Source organism: Silene latifolia, chromosome 2 (genome assembly GCF_048544455.1).
Source record: "Silene latifolia isolate original U9 population chromosome 2, ASM4854445v1, whole genome shotgun sequence".
Taxonomy (NCBI): Eukaryota; Viridiplantae; Streptophyta; class Magnoliopsida; order Caryophyllales; family Caryophyllaceae; genus Silene; species Silene latifolia.
This window is the reverse complement of record NC_133527.1, coordinates 8,344,866-8,371,153: the sequence shown is the minus strand read 5'-3', so window position 1 is coordinate 8,371,153 and position 26,288 is coordinate 8,344,866. Positions and strand designations below refer to the sequence as shown.

Here is a 26,288-nt window from a genome sequence, read left to right as displayed (position 1 = left end):
TTTGAGAAATTAATCGAAACGGCAAATTTGGTAAGGGTGTGTTGCTGATAAAGATTAGAAGACGGGCTCGTTTCCGAATTTTGTACAAAGTCTTATCTATCATACATTGTTCTTCCTAAGCCCATTTACATTTTACTCGTCTACACACTTTCCCGCTGGCAATGGACAGAGACCGTCTCTCACGAGATTTATTATTGTATCTTTTTTAGTAAGGCGGTTTGTTCGAGAATTTGTGTAAAATGAGTTTGTAAGTTGTAACCGCTTTGCAAGAATTTGCTTTTTCTTTCAAAACAATATGATGATCCGTTTTACCTAATATATTAAAATAAAACCGCCTTACAATGGATTGATTAATTGCAATGGAAATTACCGTTTTACCTATATGAGCACATATACTAAAAAATGTGGTTTCATGCTAAGGATTGCTAACAAAGGAAACTACGCTCGTAGTCTCTGAAGGATGAGAACCCACCATGTAGCATCTACGTCGAGAATTCAAGTATATGTCATTAATGCGATCTTTTGTAGAAACTATCCGCAATAACGAACTTAAAAAATGGATATCATAAAGTGATTTGTTGTTCCTGATCCTGCTTCACCTTAATTGTTATTTGAACAAGTAAAAGTTAAATTTTTACCCGAGTAGGGATAGCGTTTCTCTTCTGCATGAGTAATTTATAGTGTAAATAGTTACTAAATTTAAAAAGGAGATAATTATTTTGAGATAAATTGGGGAAAAGAGGACGATAAAATTGAGATGAGGCTTATTGATAAGTGATAGCCAAAGCCTATCCAAATTGGTTTGTGTGACTAATTAGGGCTCTCAAATCCCACCTCTTAAACAACTTGTGCAAAAGTGTTTGATTCTTGTCTCTCATGAATAAAGAAAACCAAATTTAAATGAGTCTATCGATTAAACAGCCTAAAGTATCAATCGTTTGATTCTTCTCTCACGAAAAAAGAAAACCAAACTTGGAAGAAATTTATCGATTAAGCAACCTACAGTGTCCTGACTCCCGATAGAGATTACCTCATTATTTATCGGTAGACATACTCCTAATCGATACATTATTGGGTGATGAAATTTCGAAGTGAGGAATAAATGGCGCGTGAAGCTAAACTCAATGTAAACAATCCTAACATTGTTGTTTCATTGTTATCTCCAATTATTTATTGGTAAACATACTCATTTGTTTTTCTTCATTTCTATTTTTGTGTAAGACCACTTCTATATTTTGTTGTTATTGTGAACCATCAAATCTCCATTAATGGAAGAGAAGAAGATGGTTGTTATTGTAGTTTATAGAGAGAAGAACATATAGAGAGATAAAGAAGAAACAATATTATTGATTAAGTATTTGTCAAAAAGTTACTGACTACATCAATAGACTTGTGCTTATATACATGAAGCATCTAACAACTCTAACAGACTAACTAATCTGGTTAGAGGTTAGTTACAGGTTAGTTACAAATATTGACTAACCACTAACATTGAGTAGTATTCTCTACATTCCCCCCCTCAAGGTGGACTACAAGACCTGAATTGTAGGCCAAGCTTGGTTGCTAAAAAATTATGCTCACCGGTACCAAGTGGTTTAGTCATAATGTCAGCCAACTGAGATTTGGTACCAACATGCTGTGTCTTGAGAAATCCTTCCAGTTGTTTATCTCGAATGAAATGGCAGTCCACATTGATGTGCTTGGTCCTCTCATGGAAGACGGGATGTTGAGCTATACATTGAGCTGCTTTATTATCACAGTACAAGGGAATTGGAAACTTGATAGGAACCTTCAACTCCTGAAGTATATTGGCAGTCCAAACCATTTCACTTGCAGTATAACTCATACTCCTGTATTCTGCTTCAGCAGAACTCTTACTGACTGTTTTTTGCTTTTTTGTCTTCCAGGAGATGAGAGAGCTCCCTAGAAAGAGGCAATAACCACTCAAGGACCTGCTGCTAAAAGCACAGGTTGCCCAGTCTGCGTCTGTGTAAGCTTGCAGAGTCAGTGAAGCTGATGCAGAATAAAATAGGCCTGCATTGACAGTACCCTTCAGATATTTTACCAAATGCTGTGCTGCAGCATAATGTGCATCTCTAGAAGCACTCAGAAACTGGCTTAAATGCTGTACTGAGTAGGAAATATCAGGCCTTGTGAGACTGAGATAAAGCATTCTGCCAATTAGGCGCCTGTACTTGTCTGGTTCTGAAAGTAATTGTCCCTTATCAGTAGACAGTTTCAGGCCCTTTTGCATGGGAAATGAGACTACTTTGGACTCCTCAAAACCAGCATCTTGTATAATGTCGAAGATATATTTTCTTTGATTCAATAAAATGCCATTTTTATTCCTGGCAACCTTCAAGCCTAAAAAATACCTCATTAATCCCAAGTCCTTGATTGTGAACTTGGAATGCAACTGATCTTTCAACTGTTGAATGGAAGTGATGTCTTCACCAGTCACCAACACATCATCAACATAAACTAAGACAATCATGAACTTCTTAGTGACCTGATCTGTCTTAGTAAAGAGAGAATAATCCAACTTAGATTGAATAAAACCCAACTCAATGAGATACTTTGTTAACTCAAGATTCCACTGTCTTGAAGCTTGTTTGAGGCCATACAAGGACCTTTTTAATCTACAAACTTGACCTTGTTTAGCAAGTGTATAGCCCAATGGAGGCTTCATATACACTTCTTCATCTAAGAAGCCATGTAGAAATGCATTGTTTATATCCAATTGATGCAATGGCCATTCTTTAATAGCTGCCAGAGCCAATATTATTCTTACTGTTGAAAATTTTGCAACAGGAGAAAAAGTTAGCTTATAGTCTTTGTCCTTGATTTGGTTATAGCCCTTAGCTACTAACCTTGCTTTATACCTTTCAATAGAACCATCAGGTTTATGCTTTATCTTATAAACCCATTTACACCCTATTGCCTTTTTATTTGAAGGAAGGGTTGTTAGTTCCCAAGTGTCATTAGCTTCTAGTGCCTGCAACTCCTGATTCATAGCCAAAACCCATTTATCATCTTTGCAAGCCTGATGATAATAACTTGGTTCATGAGACTCAACCACATTACATAAAGACCTGACATATTCTTGATCAAAAGAAGTCAGTTCATTCAACACAGTTGCCTGAAAAGCTGTTGACCTCCTTGTCCTTGGGGGTGGACAGTGATATCCTGATAATAGAACATAAGGAACTCTTGGCCTCGCAGACTTTCTAACACCCTGACCTTGTTCTTGCTGCTGTGTCACAGGAGCATTACCCACAACCTCTGCAACAGACTGAACCATCTCAACAGGTTCAACAGGCCCTGCAGAAGGTGACCCAGTGGGTGTCACATCATCTGTGACTACACCAGTAGGCTCTACCATCTCTGGCTCAGTAGAAACAGTGGACAAGACTTCTGTGTTGATTGATTGAAGAAAATCAACAGGAAGTGTAATATCTGCTGGTTGAAAGAAAACATCTTTGTGTTGTGCTAAAGTTCTAAAAGGATAAATGCCTTCTCTGAACACAACATCTCTACTTGAAAAAACTGTATGTGTGTCCAAATCATACAGTTTATACCCCTTCTGGTTATATGGATAACCAATGAACAAGCACCTTCTTGCCCTCTTTTGAAATTTATCAATAGCTGTTGGTGGCATAGATGCAAAACACAAACTACCAAAAATCCTAAGCTCATCATACTTAGGCCTTTCTTTAAACAATACTTCATATGGAGTTTTCCACTTCAGAACAACAAAAGGTAACTTATTAATCAAATATGTGGCAGTTAGCAAGCACTCCCCCCAGAACTTAATAGGGGCTCTAGACTGCAATTGAAGAGCTCTAGCAGTGTCTAATAAGTGTCTATGCTTCCTTTCCACTCTCCCATTCTGTTGTGGTCTCCCAACAATAGATCTTTGGTGAATAATTCCTTTGTCATTAAAAACCTCTTTACAATATGTTTGGAAAAATTCAGTTCCATTGTCTGACCTAATCACTTTAACTTTTTTCCCAAATTGTGTCTCTACATAATTAACAAAACCTTTGACAAGACCAGGCACTTGTGTTTTATTGTGCATCAAAAAAGTCCATGTCAATCTTGAATGGTCATCTAGAACAGTAAAAAAAGACCTAGCACCAGTAAGGGTAGGTACTTTATAGGGACCCCATACATCCATGTGCACCAATTTAAAGCATTCATTTGCATAAGATGTACTTTTTGGAAATGGCAAAATATGATGTTTGGCAAGTACACAAGTATCACAAGAAATCTTTTTTTTATTCCACTTAAACCTTCACTGTTTACATATTTCATTTTGTCCAATGAAGAATGACCTAGTCTAGCATGTAACAAACTGACATTCTGAGACTGACTTAGAGTGTTATTGCTATGTATAAGAAACTCCTTATTGACTGAACTACAATTTACTCTAGTCAAACAAGCATTAGCACCCCTGAGCTTGTAAAGGTCCCCTGCTCTTTTAGCCAAAGCTACTATCTCTTTACTTGTAGGGTCTTGAAATATGCAATCAGAATCCAAAAACAACACAAGTAAGCCACTAGAAGCAATTAACTTGCCTACAGATAGCAGATTTTGCTTAAAATCTGGAAGAAAAAGCACATTATGCAGAATAATTCTATTAGTAATCTTAGCAGTTCCAGTTTGATAAACAATTTTAACACTACCATCAGGCAAACCCACATACACAGGTCTAGGCAAGCATTTCAAGTCATGAAGTAGAGATAAATTGGAAGTCATATGGTCTGAAGCACCCGTATCAACAATCCAATCTACCTTAGAACTCGAATTATTTACTGCAGAAGCTTGTGAAGAGTAATACATGCCAGCAAAGTTCACAGAGGACTGCAAAGTGGAACTAGATGGATCTGGCCTCTCATTCAGAGCTTGCAAGACTTTTGTCATGACAGAATTAACTATCCCTTGAACAAAATCAGGTGAAACATGAACATTCCCTGAAGCTTGAGAATTACCAGACTGTCCCAAGGAAGTATTACCATTATAACCAGCCTGTGCAACAGAAAAAGGAGCTATATCCTGATATTCAGAATCTTGATCAGAATAAACCATTTCAGCATTATGAGCAGTCTTAGTATTGCCTGCCTCCATATTAGAGTTTCTCTTCTTGGTGTTAAAAGCTTTAAACTTGTAACACCTCTCCTTGATATGCCCCTTAGTATTGCATAAAGTGCAAGTCTTTTGTCTCCAACACTCATCTATGGTATGACCAGACCTTCCGCAATAATCACAATACTTCCCATCTTCAGAACCAGCATGAACATCATCTTTAGCACGTTTCTTGCTAGTCTCTTCCTTTGAAGAATAGGATTGTGCCCTCTTTTTAGCTGCATACGCAACTGACTCAACAACAACATCAGAAGTTACATCATTTATTAACTTCTAACGTTCAATCTTTTGAAGCATACCCAGTGCCTTGTTTATGGGTGGCAAAGGGTCTAAAGTAAGGATATGAGTCTGCAACTGCTCAAATTCAGAGTTCAACCCCATTAGTAACTGAATTAATTTGGCCTGTGTCTCTCTATCCAACAATCTCTTGAGTAATTGACAAGTACAATTCTTCATAGCACCACATGTGCACTGTGGAACTGGATCCATAGTATCAATGTTCTCCCAGAGATTCTTGATTTTACCCTAGTAATCAAGAAGAGAGGAGGTGTCCTGAGAAATGTTACTCAATTCTTTCTTAAGAGCATACAGATCTAGAACATTCAGCTGACCATATCATTCAAGTATGTCTGCCCAAAGAGATTGAGCTGAAGATGCATACTGCAGATTATTGACCAAAGGCTTCGCAATAGAATTCTTGATCCAACGAGATACAAGAATATCACATCTTACCCATGAATTATGCTTCTTATCAGTAGCAGGAGGACAGGGACATTCTCCAGTAATGAACCCAACCTTGTTTTTGGAAAGAAGAGCCCAAATTATCTCCCTCTGCCATTGAATGAAATTTGAGCCATCAAAGGAGAAAGACGTGAGAATCAAGTTTGGTTGATCAGTTTGAGAAAGGAACAAAGGGTCGTCTAATGGTGAATAGAGAGTATCTTCAGGCATGATTTTGATGAAAAAGAAGAAGATTTTGATGTGCGGAAGCGTAGAATAATAGGATCTTAAAAAGCTGATACCATGTGAACCATCAAATCTCCATTAATGGAAGAGAAGAAGATGGTTGTTATTGTAGTTTATAGAGAGAAGAACATATAGAGAGATAAAGAAGAAACAATATTATTGATTAAGTATTTGTCAGAAAGTTACTGACTACATCAATAGACTTGTGGTTATATACATGAAGCATCTAACAACTCTAACAGACTAACTAATCTGGTTAGAGGTTAGTTACAGGTTAGTTACAAATATTGACTAACCACTAACATTGACTAGTATTCTCTACAGTTATTTTGTCTACTTCCATAATATTTGTGATTATTTTGTATACTATGAAGTATGAACCTATCACATCAATTAACAAACCAATTAGGGATTAATGATGGGTAAGAAGGGATGGTTGGTGAAGTACTTTTAACTCACAACTATATTGTCTTCTTCACTTACGTATACCACAATCATCTACGGAAACCATTATCTAGTGGTTAGTGGCGGATTCAGATTTTTTTTTTTACGGGGTCCTTTTATTATCGACAACTGCCTTACAAGAAAAAAATCGAAAGTTTTATTTTACAAAAGCTAAATTTTGTATATTTATGGTGTAATGAGTACCACAAACAGGCCACCGATAACCCTTACACTAATGTATATATGTACCTCCCTATTTTTTTTGATGGGGCATATTCTGCACCCGCTGACCGAGTTAACACATTGAGCAAGGTCAAGGATCAAAAGACAGCAAGTCAACATGTTAGACCGCCTAACCGACGCAGCCTGTCGGCCGATCACTTGGGTCTCGGCCAGGCAACTAGCCAGCCGGGACACACATCCGCGTACTCATATCCAAGACCCCTCGGCATGGAGTCAACAGGGCCCGCCGGCCTTCCATGGGTCCCTCGGCCGAGGGTAGATCAGTCTTTCCACCTGCTAGCCACTTGGCCACTTGGCCACTACGTGACAAAAGGTGAAAGTCTATAAATACTCCTCAACCCTCATTGAGGAAAGGATCCCAAAATATAACCTAAACACCTCATAATCTGGTAATATCTTCCTTATCTCTCTACAATATATACTTCGCCAAGTAACACACAACTTAATCCCTTTAAGTTTACTGACTTGAGCGTCGGAGTGAGTTCGCTCGGTACAAAGCCGAGCCCTCAGTTTGTTCATTGTTTCAGGAGAGACCGAAAGGAGGATTCAATCAAAGACGTCATTCTACAAGCCACGAGTGGTAACAAATAGCTGCTTCGGAATTACACCCGGAACAATTGGCGCCGTCTGTGGGAAAAGATACTAGAAGCTAGTCACATTCATTCCCCAAAAAAAAAAAAACACAAAACAAAACCCACCCAACAAGCTAAGAAGATGTCAAAACAGCCAGAAGTAATTGTGACTGACGAAACCGAATTCCACCAAGATGATACCGTCCACATTCGGGATTGGGCGATCCCCACCGGCCGAGTAATTCAACCAGCGTACGGGATGCCAATAATACCAGATACACCGCTGCCCGCCGACCAAGTCACTATCATGGGACATGTGGTTGATGCAGCTAAACTAAAGCTACTCCTGGACCAAATGGGTAGCACGCCGACTCACACTGTCACAACGACAAGGGCGGCGGCACCCCCACAGGAGACCAGGGCCCAAAATGTGACTCCGAGAAACTTGAACAGAGCATTGGAGGAAGCTGACCATGTCAAGACGCCGGGGGAGCCCAGAGTGCTAGTGGTAGACCTGAGTCCTTCCCGCACTCGCGGAAGGACGACGCGTCGCCGCAAAGACCAACGAGGCCTGCCCCAGGAGTGAAAGAAGTCCGACTCACCGAGTCGGAGAAGAAGTCCGACTCACCGAGTCGGAGAAGAAGTCCGACTCACCGAGTCGGAGAAGAAGCCCTTCCCGCCACGGGAGAGGAGCCGGACTAAGGATGCGAGGAGCCGATCGCCGCGTGTCATTCGACACGTGGTCGACAGACCCCTCGGCGCCTATGTCCTAGAGGTCCGGTGTGCCGACTAAACTAAAGTTGCCGCCCATATCATACAAAGGAGAAAGCGACCCAACCGACCATGCCGAGGCTTTCGAGTCTTACATGTCGGTATGGGAGCAGCCTGATGAGGTTTGGTGCCGAGTCTTCCCAACGACCCTGCATGGGATGGCACAAAGTTGGTACAAGGGGCTACCCAATGGGTCGATATATCTTGTTATGGCGACCTAAGGGACATATTTTTGGCCCAAGATTCTTCGCAATAAGAGAAGGGCCGTCGAGACATCGGATCTCCCGACTATCAAACGGGAGGGAGGCGAGTCTCTCCGAAGTTATGTGAAGAGGTTCGACGCCAAGGTTCAGCAGATTCGTGAGCCGAACAATGAATCGGCGGCCTTCGACCGATGAAAGGCCTCCCAAGAGGGGACTTAAAAAACGAGCTCATCAAGTGCGGAGAGGCCTAGACTCCGCCAGGAAGATGGCCGACCAAGCCATAAAGGTGGAGGACTATCACAAAATCTGGGTAGGCCACATCGAGGCCGGGCACTCAGAGAGTAAGAGCCGCCGGGAGGACAACCCGAATGAAAGACGCCGTGACAATAATAGGTCACGGTCTGACAAGTCCGCCAGAAATGAACTCGGCGGGCGCGGGGAGTTCGGGACCGTACTACCAAAAGCGGTACAATGGTCACACCCCCCTGGTCGTATCTCCGCCGCCGAGGTCTTCGCCCGAGCAAGAACGAGGTTCGAAGTGGGAAAGGCCTCCCAAGGCGAGGGGGACGGTGACACGAGCCAAGATCGTGAGTACCACGGCCACACCGGCCACTTAATTGATGAAATCGCCGCATCCGAAGAATGCCATTGAAGAGCCGATCCGGAAGGGGAGCCTCAAAGAAATATGTTGCCGGAGGCCAAAAGACTAATACCGGCGGCTCAAATAAAAATCCGTCTTTGAACGGATAGGAGTAATCCATGTTGTCATCGGGGGCAACGAGAACGGTGGGTCCGCTCATGGGCACAAACGACACCTGAACGAGCTATATCGGGCCATCAACTTTGTGCCCAAAACAGCGATCCCCGCTTCCAACATCCCCGATATGACTATTGGGAAGAAGGACTACGAGGGAGTCATCGCCCCGCACAGCGACCCACTTGTAGTCCACTTGGACATAGCCAACCACCTGGTCAAGAGGTGCCCGATTGACACAGGCGCCTACACGAACATCATGTTCAGGGAGTGCTTTCTCAATCTCGGCCCGAAAGTTGAGGACTTGAGCCCCCGCACCAATCCGTTGTACAGCTTTTTCCGGCCGGCCTGGTACCCCGGGTCAATCGGGCCGGTGATGTTCGGCGAGGGAATGCGGCTAAGAATGTCCTATATGAGTTCGTGGTCATTGACGGCTCGTCCGCCTACAACGTTCTCATAGGCCGAGTCACTCTGAGCGAGGCCGATGCAATAATGTCCATCCGGCCCCGACACCGATGTATGTCTCGCACCGGGGGAAGCGCATAAGCTCGTCTCAAAGGACGAAAAAGACGAAGTAGTCAACGCCGGATATCCGGAGGGTGCAACATGCAATCCCTCAAAGTGGCGAAGAAGTCGAGAAGGGGAAGAGCCCATCTTACAACGGGAGGGCGACCTCATGGATGCAACTGGTCGGCATGGTCGAAGGAGCCGAGACCGAAGAAGTGGAAATTGACCCGGGCGCACCGAATCGTTTCGGTGTCAACTCGGGAGCCAAAATTCGGGCCGCTCTCTTAGACCTGCTGAGGAAGAACAAAGACGTCTTCGCTTACTCAGCAGCCGAGATGCCGGGCGTGAGCCGGGAGGTAATTGTTCACAAGCTGAACGTACTCTCCACCGCTCACCCTGTCAAGCAGAAGATGAGGAACTCCTCAGCCAAGAAGGATGAGGCCATCAAAGCCGAGGTAGATAAATTACTAGCGGCGGGCTTTATCATGCCTTGTACTTATCCTGAGTGGTTAGCTAATGTTGTAATGGTGAAGAAATCATCGGGGGCGTGGAGAATGTGTGTAGATTTTACCAATCTTAATAAAGCGTGCCCCAAAGATTGCTATCCCTTGCCTCAAATAGATAGCTTAATCGACGCCACGGCAGGCTACACTATCTTTGAGCCCGCCGGACGCCTTCTCGGGTATCATCGGTATTCATGGCCGAAGAGGACATGCCTAAATGCGCATTTATCACCGGTAATGGCACATACATGTATAAAATGATGCCGTTCGGTTTGAAGAACGCCGGCGCAACTTACACAAGACTGGTGGACAAAGTGTTCCAAAATAAAAAAGGGCAAAACATTGAGGCTTACGTCGACGATGCTATTGTAAAAAGCAAGTCCGACAGCGAGCACTTAGCCGATTTACACGAGACATTTTGTTCGCTAAGGAAATACAAGATGAAACTTAACCCAATGAAATGCAACTTCGGTGTCCGGGCAGGTAAGTTCCTCGGCGTACTTGTCAGCGCCAGGGGAATTGATGCCAATCCAGAGAAAGTCCAAGCAATCCTGGACCTGCCGGAGCCGCGGAATCGAAAAGAGGTTATGATGTTGACCGGGAGGATGGCGGCTCTAGCCCGTTTTATCTCTCGGTCAGCCGACAAGAGCACCCCATTCTTCAAAGTGTTAAAGGGAAATAAAGACTTCAGCTGGGGGAAGGAACAGAGCACAACTTTCAGGCAACTGAAAGCTCATCTTCAAACTCTCCCAACCCTGTCCAGGCCGATGCTGGGGGAGACGTTATATCTATACATAGCAGTTACCTCGGCCACTGTAACACCCCCATACTCCAAGTGCCTTACCAGGACCACTCAGGTATAAGGATGCCACCATCTCGGTTACCCGAGGCATGATATTCATAAGACAATAACGAAACAACTTTAAAAGTAAATAAAGTTTAAAGTGATTACATAGCAATTCCAAACTGATAAAAAGAAATACAATATTCTCAGACGGTCTACTGCTAAAACTATCAAAGCTATAAAACATCGTCTGACACAGCGGAAGACTGACTTCTAATCGCCACGTGATGACTCATCCCGGCCTATCCCATACGCGTCATATCATACCGCTCAATAATCGCTCACCACCCCGAATGGATCACCACAGTTTTTAAAACATTTAAACGGGGTCAGTACTAATCACACAATTTATATAATCAACAATAAGATAAACAGACAGCTTAACCGTCACACACACACAACCACGCCAATCCCAACAATCTCAATCACCGACCGTCCACTGGACCAGCCCTGCCAGTGGGGGACCGCAGCCGTACCCACCAAATCCCCGCTCATCATACCGAGCGATAACCCTGCTCATTAATGTGCACATCCCCTTCCGTGGCGGGTTCCACGAAGGGCGAAACTAGGGCGTGAAGCCACTCCCGCAAGTGACCCCACTCAGCCGAGGACACGCCTCGAAAACCACAGACAACAATCACAAACACAATCGCAATCACAACCGTCACAATACAATTACTACATCAACAATCAATCTCAACACATCAACCAATATCCCATTATGGGACTAATACTGAGTAGGAAATCCTACCTGAAAAGCACAACTATCAGACGGTCTCTACAGCTGTATCAAAAAGCTTCTTCTACGAAACCTCCTCCTATCATACAACATACAAATGCTACCAAATCACAAACTACTCAAAAACCCCCCAAATCCCTATATTAGGGTTTAACCAATTTAAAGGAAAGACAACAAAAAGGGTACATAGATCTTACCCTTGACGCAAGGATCTCAACGGTATAACAAACGATGAAAACCGACCTTCCAAACTCCGGGATTTGCTAACAATGCGATTAAGATGATGAACATACTTGCTTTCTCTCTTTGACAGTAAATTAGGTTTTGCAAAAGTGTTTAGAATGATGACAGAAAAGGTTATATATCTTAATCGCATAATTAACAAAACCCGAGAAATAACTCCTCAGAACCGGCTACTCGATCGAGTAGCTAAGGTACTCGATCGAGTGCCCCCTTACTCGATCGAGTATCCTAGTTACTCGATCGAGTACCCAACAGGTCAGAAACTATTTTAAAACGCAACTCACCCTTACTCGACAGAGTAAGGCCTACTCGATAGAGTACCCAAAGACTCATAAATACGGAGTATTACAGTCTGTCCTCCTTAAAAAGAACTTCGTCCCCGAAGTTCAACCCATACTCAAAAACAAACATACTAACTCGATCAAGACACAACAACGTGACCAAGAACTCAAAACAAAACTCCAACCCAAACATGAACTCGTAATACCAACTCCACTAACTATTCCTGCCTCCACAACATGGCTCACGATACCGTATCGACTCCATTATATCTCTCTCAACACTAACTCCGTACACTACCAACTAGCTCCGTAATACATCATCCAGAGCCAATCGAATATCAAAATACCCCTAACATCAAACGGAATGTTACATTCTACCACCCTTAAAAGGAACTTCGTCCTCGAAGTTTACTTACACTCATAAACATCATCATGCCACTATCAAAACTCTCGAACTCCTAAACATCACACTACTACAAGCACGGCCATGGCCTTTTAACAACATCAACCACAAAACAAATCCCTCCTTTACGCTATGCTAACACTCTACTTCCAACTATTTTACAACATGCACAACCATGAAACTCACTTTTATCGCATCCTACTCCTCTTAAGACAAATGTTACGTCATCGTAACTCACTAATACTAAATCCTTAGTTAAATCATCTCATCATCCTCACCACCACCACATGTCAAAGATAACTGCCTATAACCTCATTTCTATAACCGTTCCTATTTCCAAGGCTTTCTTACTTAAACAGTTCCCATACTTCAATTCACTCTGCACTCCATCTAACTAATACCGCAAAACCCTTAGCATAACCAATACTCCAACTCTTCAACATTACCGCAACATGACATACCTCTCTATATAGACTATATAAAACTTCTATCACCAAAAGCATAACTCACGATCCACACGTGTTATGTACACTCACACAAGATCCTCAAGTTCTTTTCTTTCATCACTGCAAAACTCATACATGACTTAACAAGACACTAAATCCAAACACCCTTCCCTCACCGGCCCAACGAAAGATTAAAACCACCGACTTTCGAGATCATTACCACATATGTTCTACGAATCACTTGCCATGACTATGTGCACCGATGTCTCATCTACAACAAGGTCAAATGTTCTATACAACCTCTTACAACTGTGCCCTATCAACAGAAAATCACTATACCATCACAACAACAAAACATACACAACTTTCTCCCATATCATACTCTACCCTCACACCCAAGTTGAAACTGGTAAGAAACATCAACAAACAAAACAACAGTCTACATGTTCAACCAAAACTCACAAAGAACAACAAAGAAACAAAACAACAATCTATGTATAATGGTATGCACTTTCAAAACTCGTATCATAATCATCCCGCCTACTCCATCGAACCGGTGACGGCATCACAACACCGTCACCAACAACCGCACGCAATGATGCGAAAATACCCGCATCACAACACGAAGTACCGTGCCCGGATCACCACCCGAGGCACCACAACCGCAGCGATAGACATCACAACTTACTCAAACCCATAAGCACTGACTCAGCATAACTTCTCAGACAAGAAAAACTTACTCAAATCCACTTTTTTAAATCACAACGCAACATATATTATGGATAAACAGATAAACACCTCATGAACATCATCTCTACCATTTCACGGAATACGCATGTGTTATCAATACACATAAAACTATAACTAGCCATGCCAAATCAATCAAATTATTACCTTTTTAGCCTCATTCCATCAGATTGTCGTACCCTACATATATCACAAACATTCATATAACATATTTATAACTATCACACCATACCGCTTCTCGTGAGGTCAGAACCTCACACAAACATTTATACACATCATAGACCCATAATCACATCCAACTAGTCAATCCTGATCACGTAAGTTACCACTCGATAAAGGTTACCTGTCGCCCGAGCTTAACTCATATGTCCTTCATAACATATTTTCCCATTCGCATAACCATCACCTCATGCCATACCATTAATATTCAACCATTAGCGCTCGCCTCATATAACCACATCTTATACTCCCTTACAACCATACATATCAATCCGGCTTTTGTAAAATCAACCTCTCTAGGACTGCTGTCTTTCTTATCTATCATCACCCTTAACCACTAGTGACAACACCTCAATACCACCACTGCTCGTATATCAAACCTCTTACACTCATATCAAAACAACACGGTTTTTCTCCTATCTTTTGTTAACATCCCCAAATAAAGAACATCAAACCCATCAACAAAATTACCTCAACATTATTCCCAATACTATCTTAATTGTATCGTCATCTAACTTTCCACCAAAAATCTCATATCGTGTAAGTACTCCACCAACTCTTACTCCCTTAATTCCTCGAAACTCATTATTAATCATGTTGTCCTGAAGCTCCCATATGACCATTAACTAACATCCTCATGATAATATCACACATTTCGATGATTCCTTACCTTTATATCACATAACTCCGGTGAAAATTTTCCTTAGCTTACTTTTTACTCTTCTTTTCTCTTCACATTCAACAATACCATTTAATAGCTCAACTCCTTATTACTTCTATCTAATTCTTTAGTGCTCCGGTTACCTTCTCATTCCGCCAAAGCTCAAATCCCATTATTTTATGTCGATATCATCTCACTCTTTCTTACCATGGATCTTCTCTTATTATGCTATCGCTCACACTTGTCACTAACCTATCCATAAAATCATCGTTCACTGTTTAAACAACTTCATTTCATGCCGTTAAATGCCTAAAGAAATCCCACGTAGTTTCACCGCTTAATAAACCAAATCTCCCAAACTCACTCACTGTCTACAAATCCACCTCGCAATATGTCTCCATAAAGTTCACTATATACCACTCTTCTCAACCCCTTTAAAACGAACTTTCACTACATATATTCTTGACCCACACGACTCCTAACCATCTCACTCCATAATTCTTTACACCTCTCAAGTTGCCACTATCCAAACCTTCCTTTCAATCTTTTCATTCTCACGTTCCTTAGACCCACATCATCCCTTACCCACTTTCACTTACTTTTACATCACTCAATTTCGCAAATAAATCACTCACCACGTCTCACCAAAACTTGCACCATGCCTCAATCAGCTCATCAATATTCTTTTTCTTTTTCCACTTCTCAGCACAACCACATATAGCTCATCTCCTCCCACCAAACTCATACTCACCATAAGGTGCCACTCACCACCCCATAAGATTGGGTAACTTACGTATCAAGACCAACTTACATGTAAAACAATGCATAAAGAAATAAAATAACAACTTTGAATTAAACATAATATGCAACGAATGTCAAAAGATAAGCATATGACCCAAAACAGGGGTCACTAGATCGAGTAGTCTGGCCACTCGATCGAGTAAGGGACTTACTCGATCGAGTAGGTGAAGATCGAAGCGCGCGTAAAACAAATCACCAGGGCTACTCGATCGAGTAACTAACGTACTCGATCGAGTTCCCCCTTACTCGATCGAGTACCAATGATACTCGATCGAGTACCCCAATTCTCAGCACTGTCCAGTTTTCGTAAAACAGTCATAACTCACTCATTACTTGGTCGTTTTGGGCGTGTGACCTATCGTTAGAATCGTAAAAGGACAAGCTATCACCTCCAATTGGAATCACATCAAAATCATTTATGAATTTCAAGTTATAACAGTTTAAAGACAACCTCTTTATAATCGAAAAACACAACTACTTGATTTTACTTCCAAACAACTTAAACAACAACCAAGCAAACAAAACCAGTCCAAAACTCATAAAACCAGTATTCATAATCATATGTTACTATTTTCAAAAGCCAAGCAACAACATTAACCATGCACATAGATTATTTAACTTGTCAATCACGATTTACCACATGCTTTTATTTTATAACTTTACGTACACAATAACATAATATACAATCATAAAATCCCCTATTCACATGTTACAAACATTGCCATATTATTAAAATCCATTACCCACATAAACATGTTCCACACATGAATTTCATATTTTTTATGCAATTACTTACTTAATCTCTTCCAACCAATTCATTATTACAGCTACACAATTCTTACCACATATACACATGAACAATAGTGGACAAGTACATAAACTTATCATGCAACCTTATGCAAACCAAATATACGTATACGACACAACATTCTTATGCACATGTTATTATTATGCCACATTATGAATCATCCATCCTGCAACATCATCATTCATCACATATTATCACATATGAACTACTTCCGTTTTCTACCACATCATTCATCATTCTCATATACTTTTCCTACAATTCAAAACAACATTGTAAACCAACTATCATGCTTTCAATCAATAGCTTACGAAATCAAATCATCACCATCTTTTCTACATTTACCATTCTCCACATACATACATCCACCGATTCATGCCACACATCACCATATAGGTACACAATTCACAAGATAAACACATAGCGATCCCGACTCATATCCCATGGTGACCGGTTCAAAATTGTAGGGCGAGTTCGCGACTTTAGGACGTCTCCCAAGCCTTTGCATTAGCTCCTACAACCTTTACCCCGGGTTCATTTTAATTGACTCCCTATATTCATTAAATTCATTGGTTACAGGTTTCAGGATCGTCGCTCTGATACCATTTGTAACACCCCCATACTCCAAGTGCCTTACCAGGACCACTCAGGTATAAGGATGCCACCATCTCGGTTACCCGAGGCATGATATTCATAAGACAATAACGAAACAACTTTAAAAGTAAATAAAGTTTAAAGTGATTACATAGCAATTCCAAACTGATAAAAAGAAATACAATATTCTCAGACGGTCTACTGCTAAAACTATCAAAGCTATAAAACATCGTCTGACTCAGCGGAAGACTTCTAACTGCCACGTGATGACTCATCCCAGCTATCCCATACGCGTCATATCATACCTGCTCAATAACTGCTCACCACCCCCGAATGGATCACCACAGTTTTTAAAACATTTAAACGGGGTCAGTACTAATCACACAATTTATATAATCAACAATAAGATAAACAGACAGCTTAACCGTCACACACACACACACACACACAACCACGCCAATCCCAACAATCTCAATCACCGACTGTCCACTGGACCAGCCCTGCCAGTGGGGGACCGCAGCCGTTGTGACACCCTCATTTATTGCGGAAAAGTAAACACGTAATTCTAGAATAAAACTGCATGGATATGTTTGTAATAGGTTCATTTGGGTAAAAACCTGTAATTTTTTTTTTTTTTTTAAACCTGAACCTGTTATAAAGATATCCAAATTGGAAGGTGTCAAACATACAAGGTCTAACTAGAAGTTTCATAACCTAACCATCGCTAAAGTCGCGAATAGCAAATTATACAACCAAATGTAAAGAGGGAGACATATGTCCCTAAAATGTATGTGACATAAAAAGGGTTTAAGGGTCACAATAAAATAAAACCAGTCTAGGTCCCAAGGTTACTTTGCTCGCTAGCTCGTCCATGTACCCCATATATGCATCACCTACCTGTCATTCGCATTTTATACAAATACGAAAGCCACAGTCAGTGGGGAGTAACTCTGAGTTCTCCCAGCCACGAAATGTCATAATTAATATAACATGTAAACATAAGAATATGAATATGAATTAACACAAAGCCTTAGCATATAGATGCTAGACAATCGTGCTTATCATGTGAACAACAATATAACAACACATAGTCCTAGCCAGTGAATACTAGACCGAATCATACTACACTATCATGTGAATCACATAACATCCAGGAATCCAAACTCTATCAACCATAGCCGGCTTGCATCTCACCTTCTATGATTCATAGAATCACCATACAAGAAAGGGCAATATATCAAAGACAGGCATAAGTTCTTAGCACCGTCAATAGTCACTCTGTAACTCGAGTCTATACCACGAGGTAGGGAAGGTAATCGAACCGGTGTCTTGGCTCAGCGGTTAATATTAATAAAACATGGCCAAGACACAACACAACCCTAGCCTAAAATCTGCGCAGACCTAGACATGCGGATACACACCACCGCACCCAAGACCCACAACTTTTTTTTAAAACAAAGTGAAGTGAGTACCCTAAGGACACACTTCTACAAAATAGAATATTTCTTACCTTAAAAGAAATCGAGTTGTCATTTAAGACGGTATTTTCGAACTTCTACAAAATAGAAGATTTCTTACCTTAAAAGAACGAGGAAAGGACGAGGAAGCTAATGGTACAAAAATAATGGAGTTTGGTTGAGAAATGAAGACGGGATCTGAGTTTGAATGTCGGGTTTAATAGAGGTGTTGATGATTTTGGTGGATGTTGATTGTTGTTGCTGGTGAATCACGCAAAAAGGAAGGGAAAAAGAAGGGGTAGGGACGGGGGTACAACAACAACAATAAAATAATAATAATAATAATGAGACACCAGCTAGCTTGCTAGCTACTAATTATACGTACGTTTCTTCATCGTTAAGTAATTTTGCTCGTTTTAAAACCGTCTCGAGTTAATAAAATCGGTTTTAGTAAAAGTTTCAGTAATAAAACGAAATTAATAATAAATAAATTTAATGAGTGAAAATAAAATAAACTCAGCTAGTTAACGGAAATAATACGATATCAGCTTGAATCGGAATTATTAGCGATTTTTACCAAACTAACGGATATTAATAAAAATTGCTATTTTAGTGAAATAAGCTCAAAATAGCTAATTGGACGGTTTTGTTCCCAAAATCCATCTCGGGTTCACTTAAAACAACTTTCATAAGGACTCGTAAAGAAACGGAAATTATTAAATAAATAAACCCGAACTAACTTCAATAAACTCGAACTAACTTTAAATAAACTTATTAATGATTATTAAAATTAACGTATCGAATTATGATGAAATTAATTAATTAGCTAAGCATATATATATAAATCGTTAAATGATGTAATTAAATTCAAAATAGCAATTAAAAGAATTTTATCCAACTTAATAAAATACGGGGTGTTACAATCACCCCATCTTTTAAAAAGTTTCGTCCTCGAAACTTGAAAGTATAAATGGAAGGTTATGAAAATAAAACTGAAATTGGAATCGGTAACCAAAACATTTTAAAGGTTATTTATCGTAAGAATCAAAATTCTTTCAAAAGTTTTAAATAAAATTTTTAAATGAACCGATTCTCATCAAGGGAACGAAAGTGTTCTCGTTACGTATTCAAGAACATCACATTCCAAATCAAAGATAAGGTCAAAAGGCAAATCATTTGTATAAATCAAAAATCAAAATACCTTCAAAAACATTAATGAAGAGTTTTCAAAAATATAAGTCTCATTCATGGAACGGAATTGCTCTTGTCGTGCACACAAGAACGCTAACTTTCCAAGTCGAAGACAAATTTAAAACAAAAACTATTCGCCGACAATCGTAGAACAAGTTATCAAACGTTTCCAATAACTAGTTCTAACATCCGATCAACGTTAAAATCAAAATAAGAGAAAGGTAATCTTCTCAAATGTTCTTTTGCAAAAAGCCAAAGTAGAAATAAAGGTTTCACCTTTAAACTAAAAGGGGAGTTAAATTCCGGAAATATAATATTAAACTTTGACAAAGAAGTCATAAATAGATCAAGGTTAATAGAAATTGGATAAAATTTAAAGAAATTTCGGGTCTAGTAATTAAAATTACGATAAATGAGTTTATATTCAAGGAAGGAATAGGGAACTAAATCAAATTTTCATTTTCAAGTCTTCAAAAATAGGTTAGGTTTGCAGAAGTGACATAAACTTTTAAGAATGAATCGAAACCGGTAGCTTGAAAGTTTAGAAGTTGTACAAAAAGGAAAGTAACTTAGATAGCATAAAAACAAAGTATGTTAAGAGAGCTCAAACTTAAGCCACAAGAGAGCTATAATGACTTTCATAGGGTAAAAATTGAAGTCAAAATTACAAGGATGTCAAAGATAGAGTTTCACAAGATACGAATGTCAAACTTAAAGGAGGAGCAAGATGAAGCGAGGAAAGGAGGTATGAACGGTAACGCTCATGATCAAGGAGAAAGGGAAATTAGAAAACAAGGAAACGCCTATTAGGGTATTGTACCTTCATGACAAAACGACCAAATCACATTCCCAATCTATACGGGATTGTTAACATCTAAAAATGGGTTTTCTTCCAAATTCATATTCTAAACTTATCTCATGTTTACTCCTAGGGTGACGACGCTCAACCTACTAAGCTTTCAAATCCCCAAACATAAACAACAAAGCCAAGTTCTATAACTTTTAATTACATAGGCAACTCATTCCTAACACAAATAATCCACCAATCAATTATACTCACTTTATCAAGGAACTAGGTATAAGAATCACTAAGTATGTCTCATCACCTTACCTAAGTCTTTCCATCATCAAATCCTCTCAAAACCAGGAAAGGGTCAAACACAAACAATCTCCTCAAGAGTCAAGTTTTCCAACCAAGGTCAACATTCCTCAAAAGAAAGAGTACTATCTAAAAGGCGTTAAGGGAGGATTAGCAAGGGTGAAAGGACAAGTTGGGAGGATACAAATGTAACTTCCTAGGAAGAAGAATAGAGAGTTTAGAAGAAGGATAGGCACCAAGAGATTAAGAATAAGGCGAGATACAAAAAGAACGAGAAACATCTTCAAAGAAGTAGAAGCACTCTTCAAAGGTTGAACAAATTTTCAATCCTCAGCAATAGGCACTAAATCTTGATCTTCGTAAAATATAAGTGTCCTTTCAATGGAACGGAGATACTCTTGGCGATCACTCAAGAACATCAATATTCCAATTCAAAGACATAAAAGTACATTTTTACACCAACAAATGATAAAACTAATTATCAGACGTCTCCAATAACAAGTTTTAACACTAATTGGCGTTAAAACCAGTGAAAAACATTAAAATATTTTCAAAACCTTTAGTTCAAATTTTTTTATCATAAGGGTAATAACTCCATTAGCTTTAGATAAGCTCACGGTCATCGATTCAAGAACGCAACAATTATTAAATGACAATCAACAAACAGGTTAGTACCTAACAAAGAGCAAACACAAAGAGACTACAACATAAGGTCCTAAGTCTACCCATCTTACCCATCTCTCAAGTTTATTATTTTAAGGTCAAGTTATTTATATTGGGGTGCACAAACGTGCGTCGGGAGCAAATATGCTCTGATACCAACTTTAACACCCTCAAATATTGCGGAAAAGTAAACACGTAATTCTAGAATAAAACTGCATGGATATGTTTGTAATAGGTTCATTTGGGTAAAAACCTGTAATTTTTTTTTTTTAAACCTGAACCTGTTATAAAGATATCCAAATTGGAAGGTGTCAAACATACAAGGTCTAACTAGAAGTTTCATAACCTAACCATCGCTAAAGTCGCGAATAGCAAATTATACAACCAAATGTAAAGAGGGAGACATATGTCCCTAAAATGTATGTGACATAAAAAGGGTTTAAGGGTCACAATAAAATAAAACCAGTCTAGGTCCCAAGGTTACTTTGCTCGCTAGCTCGTCCATGTACCCCATATATGCATCACCTACCTGTCATTCGCATTTTATACAAATACGAAAGCCACAGTCAGTGGGGAGTAACTCTGAGTTCTCCCAGCCACGAAATGTCATAATTAATATAACATGTAAACATAAGAATATGAATATGAATTAACACATAGCCTTAGCATATAGATGCTAGACAATCGTGCTTATCATGTGAACAACAATATAACAACACATAGTCCTATCCAGTGAATACTAGACCGACTCATACTACACTATCATGTGAATCACATAACATCCAGGAATCCAAACTCTATCAACCATAGCCGGCTTGCATCTCACCTTCTATGATTCATAGAATCACCATACAAGAAAGGGCAATATATCAAAGACAGGCATAAGTTCTTAGCACCGTCAATAGTCACTCTGTAACTCGAGTCTATACCACGAGGTAGGGAAGGTAATCGAACCGGTGTCTTGGCTCAGCGGTTAATATTAATAAAACATGGCCAAGACACAACACAACCCTAGCCTAAAATCTGCGCAGACCTAGACATGCGGATACACACCACCGCACCCAAGACCCACAACTTTTTTTTAAAACAAAGTGAAGTGAGTACCCTAAGGACACCACCGAAGGGTTGGCTAGTACTTAAGCTGACCACTTACTATCAAAATAAGTAACTGAGGTCATGCCCCAACTTGGATAAACATCCACTAGTCAGGAACACAAAGGCTATCAAGCAGTGAACATATACTCGTCAAAGACTATAAAGACCTATCTATGATGAAGGCCGAAGTACTCACCTAGGACCTAGTCCCAGCTTGAATACTTTAGCCCACACCACACAAGACAAGTAAGACACCCACTTAACCATAAGAGGACAAAGAGTCCAACTTATCAACATAAATGCTAACATTCTATCATGTGAAAGGCTATATAAATGTCTATTCAGCAGACAATCCAACAATATCCTCAATATCAATAATAATAATCCAAATTCCAGCTAACCGTTAATTTCATAATTCATGAGAACAAGCTAAAATGGCAAAGAGGCAATAAGACTGAAGTATAAGGCAGCCAATTCATCCAACAACCAACATGTGAAATGATAATTACAAATATCAAGATATAACATAAAATTTCCAATAACAACCAATCTCACCTCAAAGACAAACCCTCGACCCGAGTCCCGCGACGGGTCATCGGTCAAATTGAGGCTGACCGGTTTAAACCTAGTTTGACCAAACTCGTTCGGTCAATCTGGCCCAGCTCAGAGTCTTCGCCTGCTTTGGCCCAAATTACAAATTTTATCGCAATATTATTCTCATGCTATTTCTAATTTCTATCATGTGAAAAACGAAAGTAACACATTATCAATCACCTAAACACTTAACAAACAACAGGCACACATTAACTACTAATGTGACATTAATTCGTCGAGTAACTCGGAATAGTTACCTTACGCTAGCAAAGAGACAAGTAAAAACTTGAGAAAGCTTCTAAAACCCCAAAATTACTCTTCATCTTCAACCCCATATGAGCCACCTAAAATAATTATGTGAAAGGACGATATTAACGAATTATCTTTATATAAAATATGAGACGTAAATTAATTTAATTATATTTTAAATAAACCAAACTAGCGTCAAAACAATTTATAGATACGGCCCAAACTCGCGACTTAGCCAAAGCCATCGCCTAGGCCACGGCAGTGCCAAAGCACGCTTAGGCCACGGCCAGCAGCACGCCTAGGCCACGGCCAGGCCACGGCTAGGGCATGCCCGGCTAGGCTGCTAGGCTACAACAAGGCCACGGCCAGGCTAAGAGCACACGGCCAGGCCGCTGCTAGGCCAACCTTATAAAAGTCACTCTCGTCCCAAAAATTAATTCAATCTCAACTCTCTACCCCATCTCTCTCATTACTCCGTCCTACTCATTACTCCGTCTCATAATATAATACTCCAAGCTACTCACCCACTAGCCAAGAACAAAGGATACGATAATAAAAACACAATACTATTATAACCAATGCTCCTGCCACCAAAATTGGATTCTGATAGCTCAAAGTGAAGTAATATATTATGCCTAAATCTAAAAGAAAACCAGGGGATAGATAATTGAACATGTAGCAATCACCTAATTCTAATCGCTCGCTCTTTACAGTTAATGCATAAGAATATAAGTCCCCGACACCCTGTTACACTATCAATGCATACATGTATACCAAATTCCTTGTCAAATTCCACAATTACACGTGATAAACGTCCTTAATTATCAACTGCCTCAAGAATTGGATCGTTCCCAAAAGACTTGTACGTAGCCACAACTCATCAACATCCCATAATCCAAACAAGATGTACGAAATATGAAAACTAGTATTAAATATTAAATTTATTTATATAATAATAATAATAATAATAATCAATCCAATCTCAAACAATCTGCCTAATCCCTACATAATTTATGTGTGTATTACCCATTACCCATATTCCTCTCGACCATAATTAACATCGCGCAAATTTCATAAGCAAAATCATTCACATACAAATTGTCTCACAACCAGGTCATCCTTCGCTAATATCCCAAACTCTCGTGCTAACCAAAGCAGCTATTTTTAACCCGTCTCACAACTAATTAACTTAACAATAGGAAATATAATAGCTAGTATTATAAATAATTCGAGTATCCTATCACCGTTACCTTTAACTCTCGAATTCCCGAGTAAAAACGTCCAAAGCACGAGCCTTTCTTCAGTCTTCAACTAAAAAGGAGGAAAAACGAGTTAATTAAGACAAGAAATCGAGTTGTCATTTAAGACGGTATTTTCGAACTTCTACAAAATAGAAGATTTCTTACCTTAAAAGAACGAGGAAAGGACGAGGAAGCTAATGGTACAAAAATAATGGAGTTTGGTTGAGAAATGAAGACGGGATCTGAGTTTGAATGTCGGGTTTAATAGAGGTGTTGATGATTTTGGTGGATGTTGATTGTTGTTGCTGGTGAATCACGCAAAAAGGAAGGGAAAAAGAAGGGGTAGGGACGGGGGTACAACAACAACAATAAAATAATAATAATAATAATGAGACACCAGCTAGCTTGCTAGCTACTAATTATACGTACGTTTCTTCATCGTTAAGTAATTTCGCTCGTTTTAAAACCGTCTCGAGTTAAAAAAATCGGTTTTAGTAAAAGTTTCAGTAATAAAACGAAATTAATAATAAATAAATTTAATGAGTGAAAATAAAATAAACTCAGCTAGTTAACGGAAATAATACGATATCAGCTTGAATCGGAATTATTAGCGATTTTTACCAAACTAACGGATATTAATAAAAATTGCTATTTTAGTGAAATAAGCTCAAAATAGCTAATTGGACGGTTTTGTTCCCAAAATCCATCTCGGGTTCACTTAAAACAACTTTCATAAGGACTCGTAAAGAAACGAAAATTATTAAATAAATAAACCCGAACTAACTTCAATAAACTCGAACTAACTTTAAATAAACTTATTAATGATTATTAAAATTAACGTATCGAATTATGATGAAATTAATTAATTAGCTAAGCATATATATATAAATCGTTAAATGATGTAATTAAATTCAAAATAGCAATTAAAAGAATTTTATCCAACTTAATAAAATACGGGGTGTTACAGCCGTACCCACCAAATCCCCGCTCATCATACCGAGCGATAACCCTGCTCATTAATGTGCACATCCCCTTCCGTGGCGGGTTCCACGAAGGGCGAAACTAGGGCGTGAAGCCACTCCCGCAAGTGACTCCACTCAGCCGAGGACACGCCTCGAAAACCACAGACAACAATCACAAACACAATCGCAATCACAACCGTCACAATACAATTACTACATCAACAATCAATCTCAACACATCAACCAATATCCCATTATGGGACTAATACTGAGTAGGAAATCCTACCTGGAAAGCACAACTATCAGACGGTCTCTACAGCTGTATCAAAAAGCTTCTTCTACGAAACCTCCTCCTATCATTCAACATACAAATGCTACCAAATCACAAACTACTCAAAAACCCCCAAATCCCTATATTAGGGTTTAACCAATTTAAAGGAAAGACAACAAAAAGGGTACATAGATCTTACCCTTGACGCAAGGATCTCAACGGTATAACAAACGATGAAAACCGACCTTCCAAACTCCGGGATTTGCTAACAATGCGATTAAGATGATGAACGTACTTGCTTTCTCTCTTTGACAGTAAATTAGGTTTTGCAAAAGTGTTTAGAATGATGACAGAAAATGTTATATATCTTAATCGCATAATTAACAAAACCCGAGAAATAACTCCCCGTAAACTGGCTACTCGATCGAGTAGCTAAGGTACTCGATCGAGTGCCCCCTTACTCGATCGAGTATCCTAGTTACTCGATCGAGTACCCAACAGGTCAGAAACTATTTTAAAACGCAACTCACCCTTACTCGACAGAGTAAGGCCTACTCGATAGAGTACCCAAAGAC

The 26,288-nt window shown here is 39.6% G+C and overlaps 1 long non-coding RNA gene across 1 annotated transcript; it reads right to left on the bottom strand.

Annotated features, from left to right (window-relative positions):
* Nucleotides 1-21,638: 21,638 nt before the first annotated feature.
* On the bottom strand, nucleotides 21,639-24,831 carry LOC141628137 (uncharacterized). Its single transcript, XR_012537099.1, has 4 exons — nucleotides 24,646-24,831; nucleotides 24,490-24,550; nucleotides 23,248-23,334; nucleotides 21,639-21,830 (listed from the first exon to the last, which is right to left on the bottom strand). It is a non-coding gene; the product is annotated as an uncharacterized LOC141628137 (long non-coding RNA).
* Nucleotides 24,832-26,288: the final 1,457 nt, after the last annotated feature.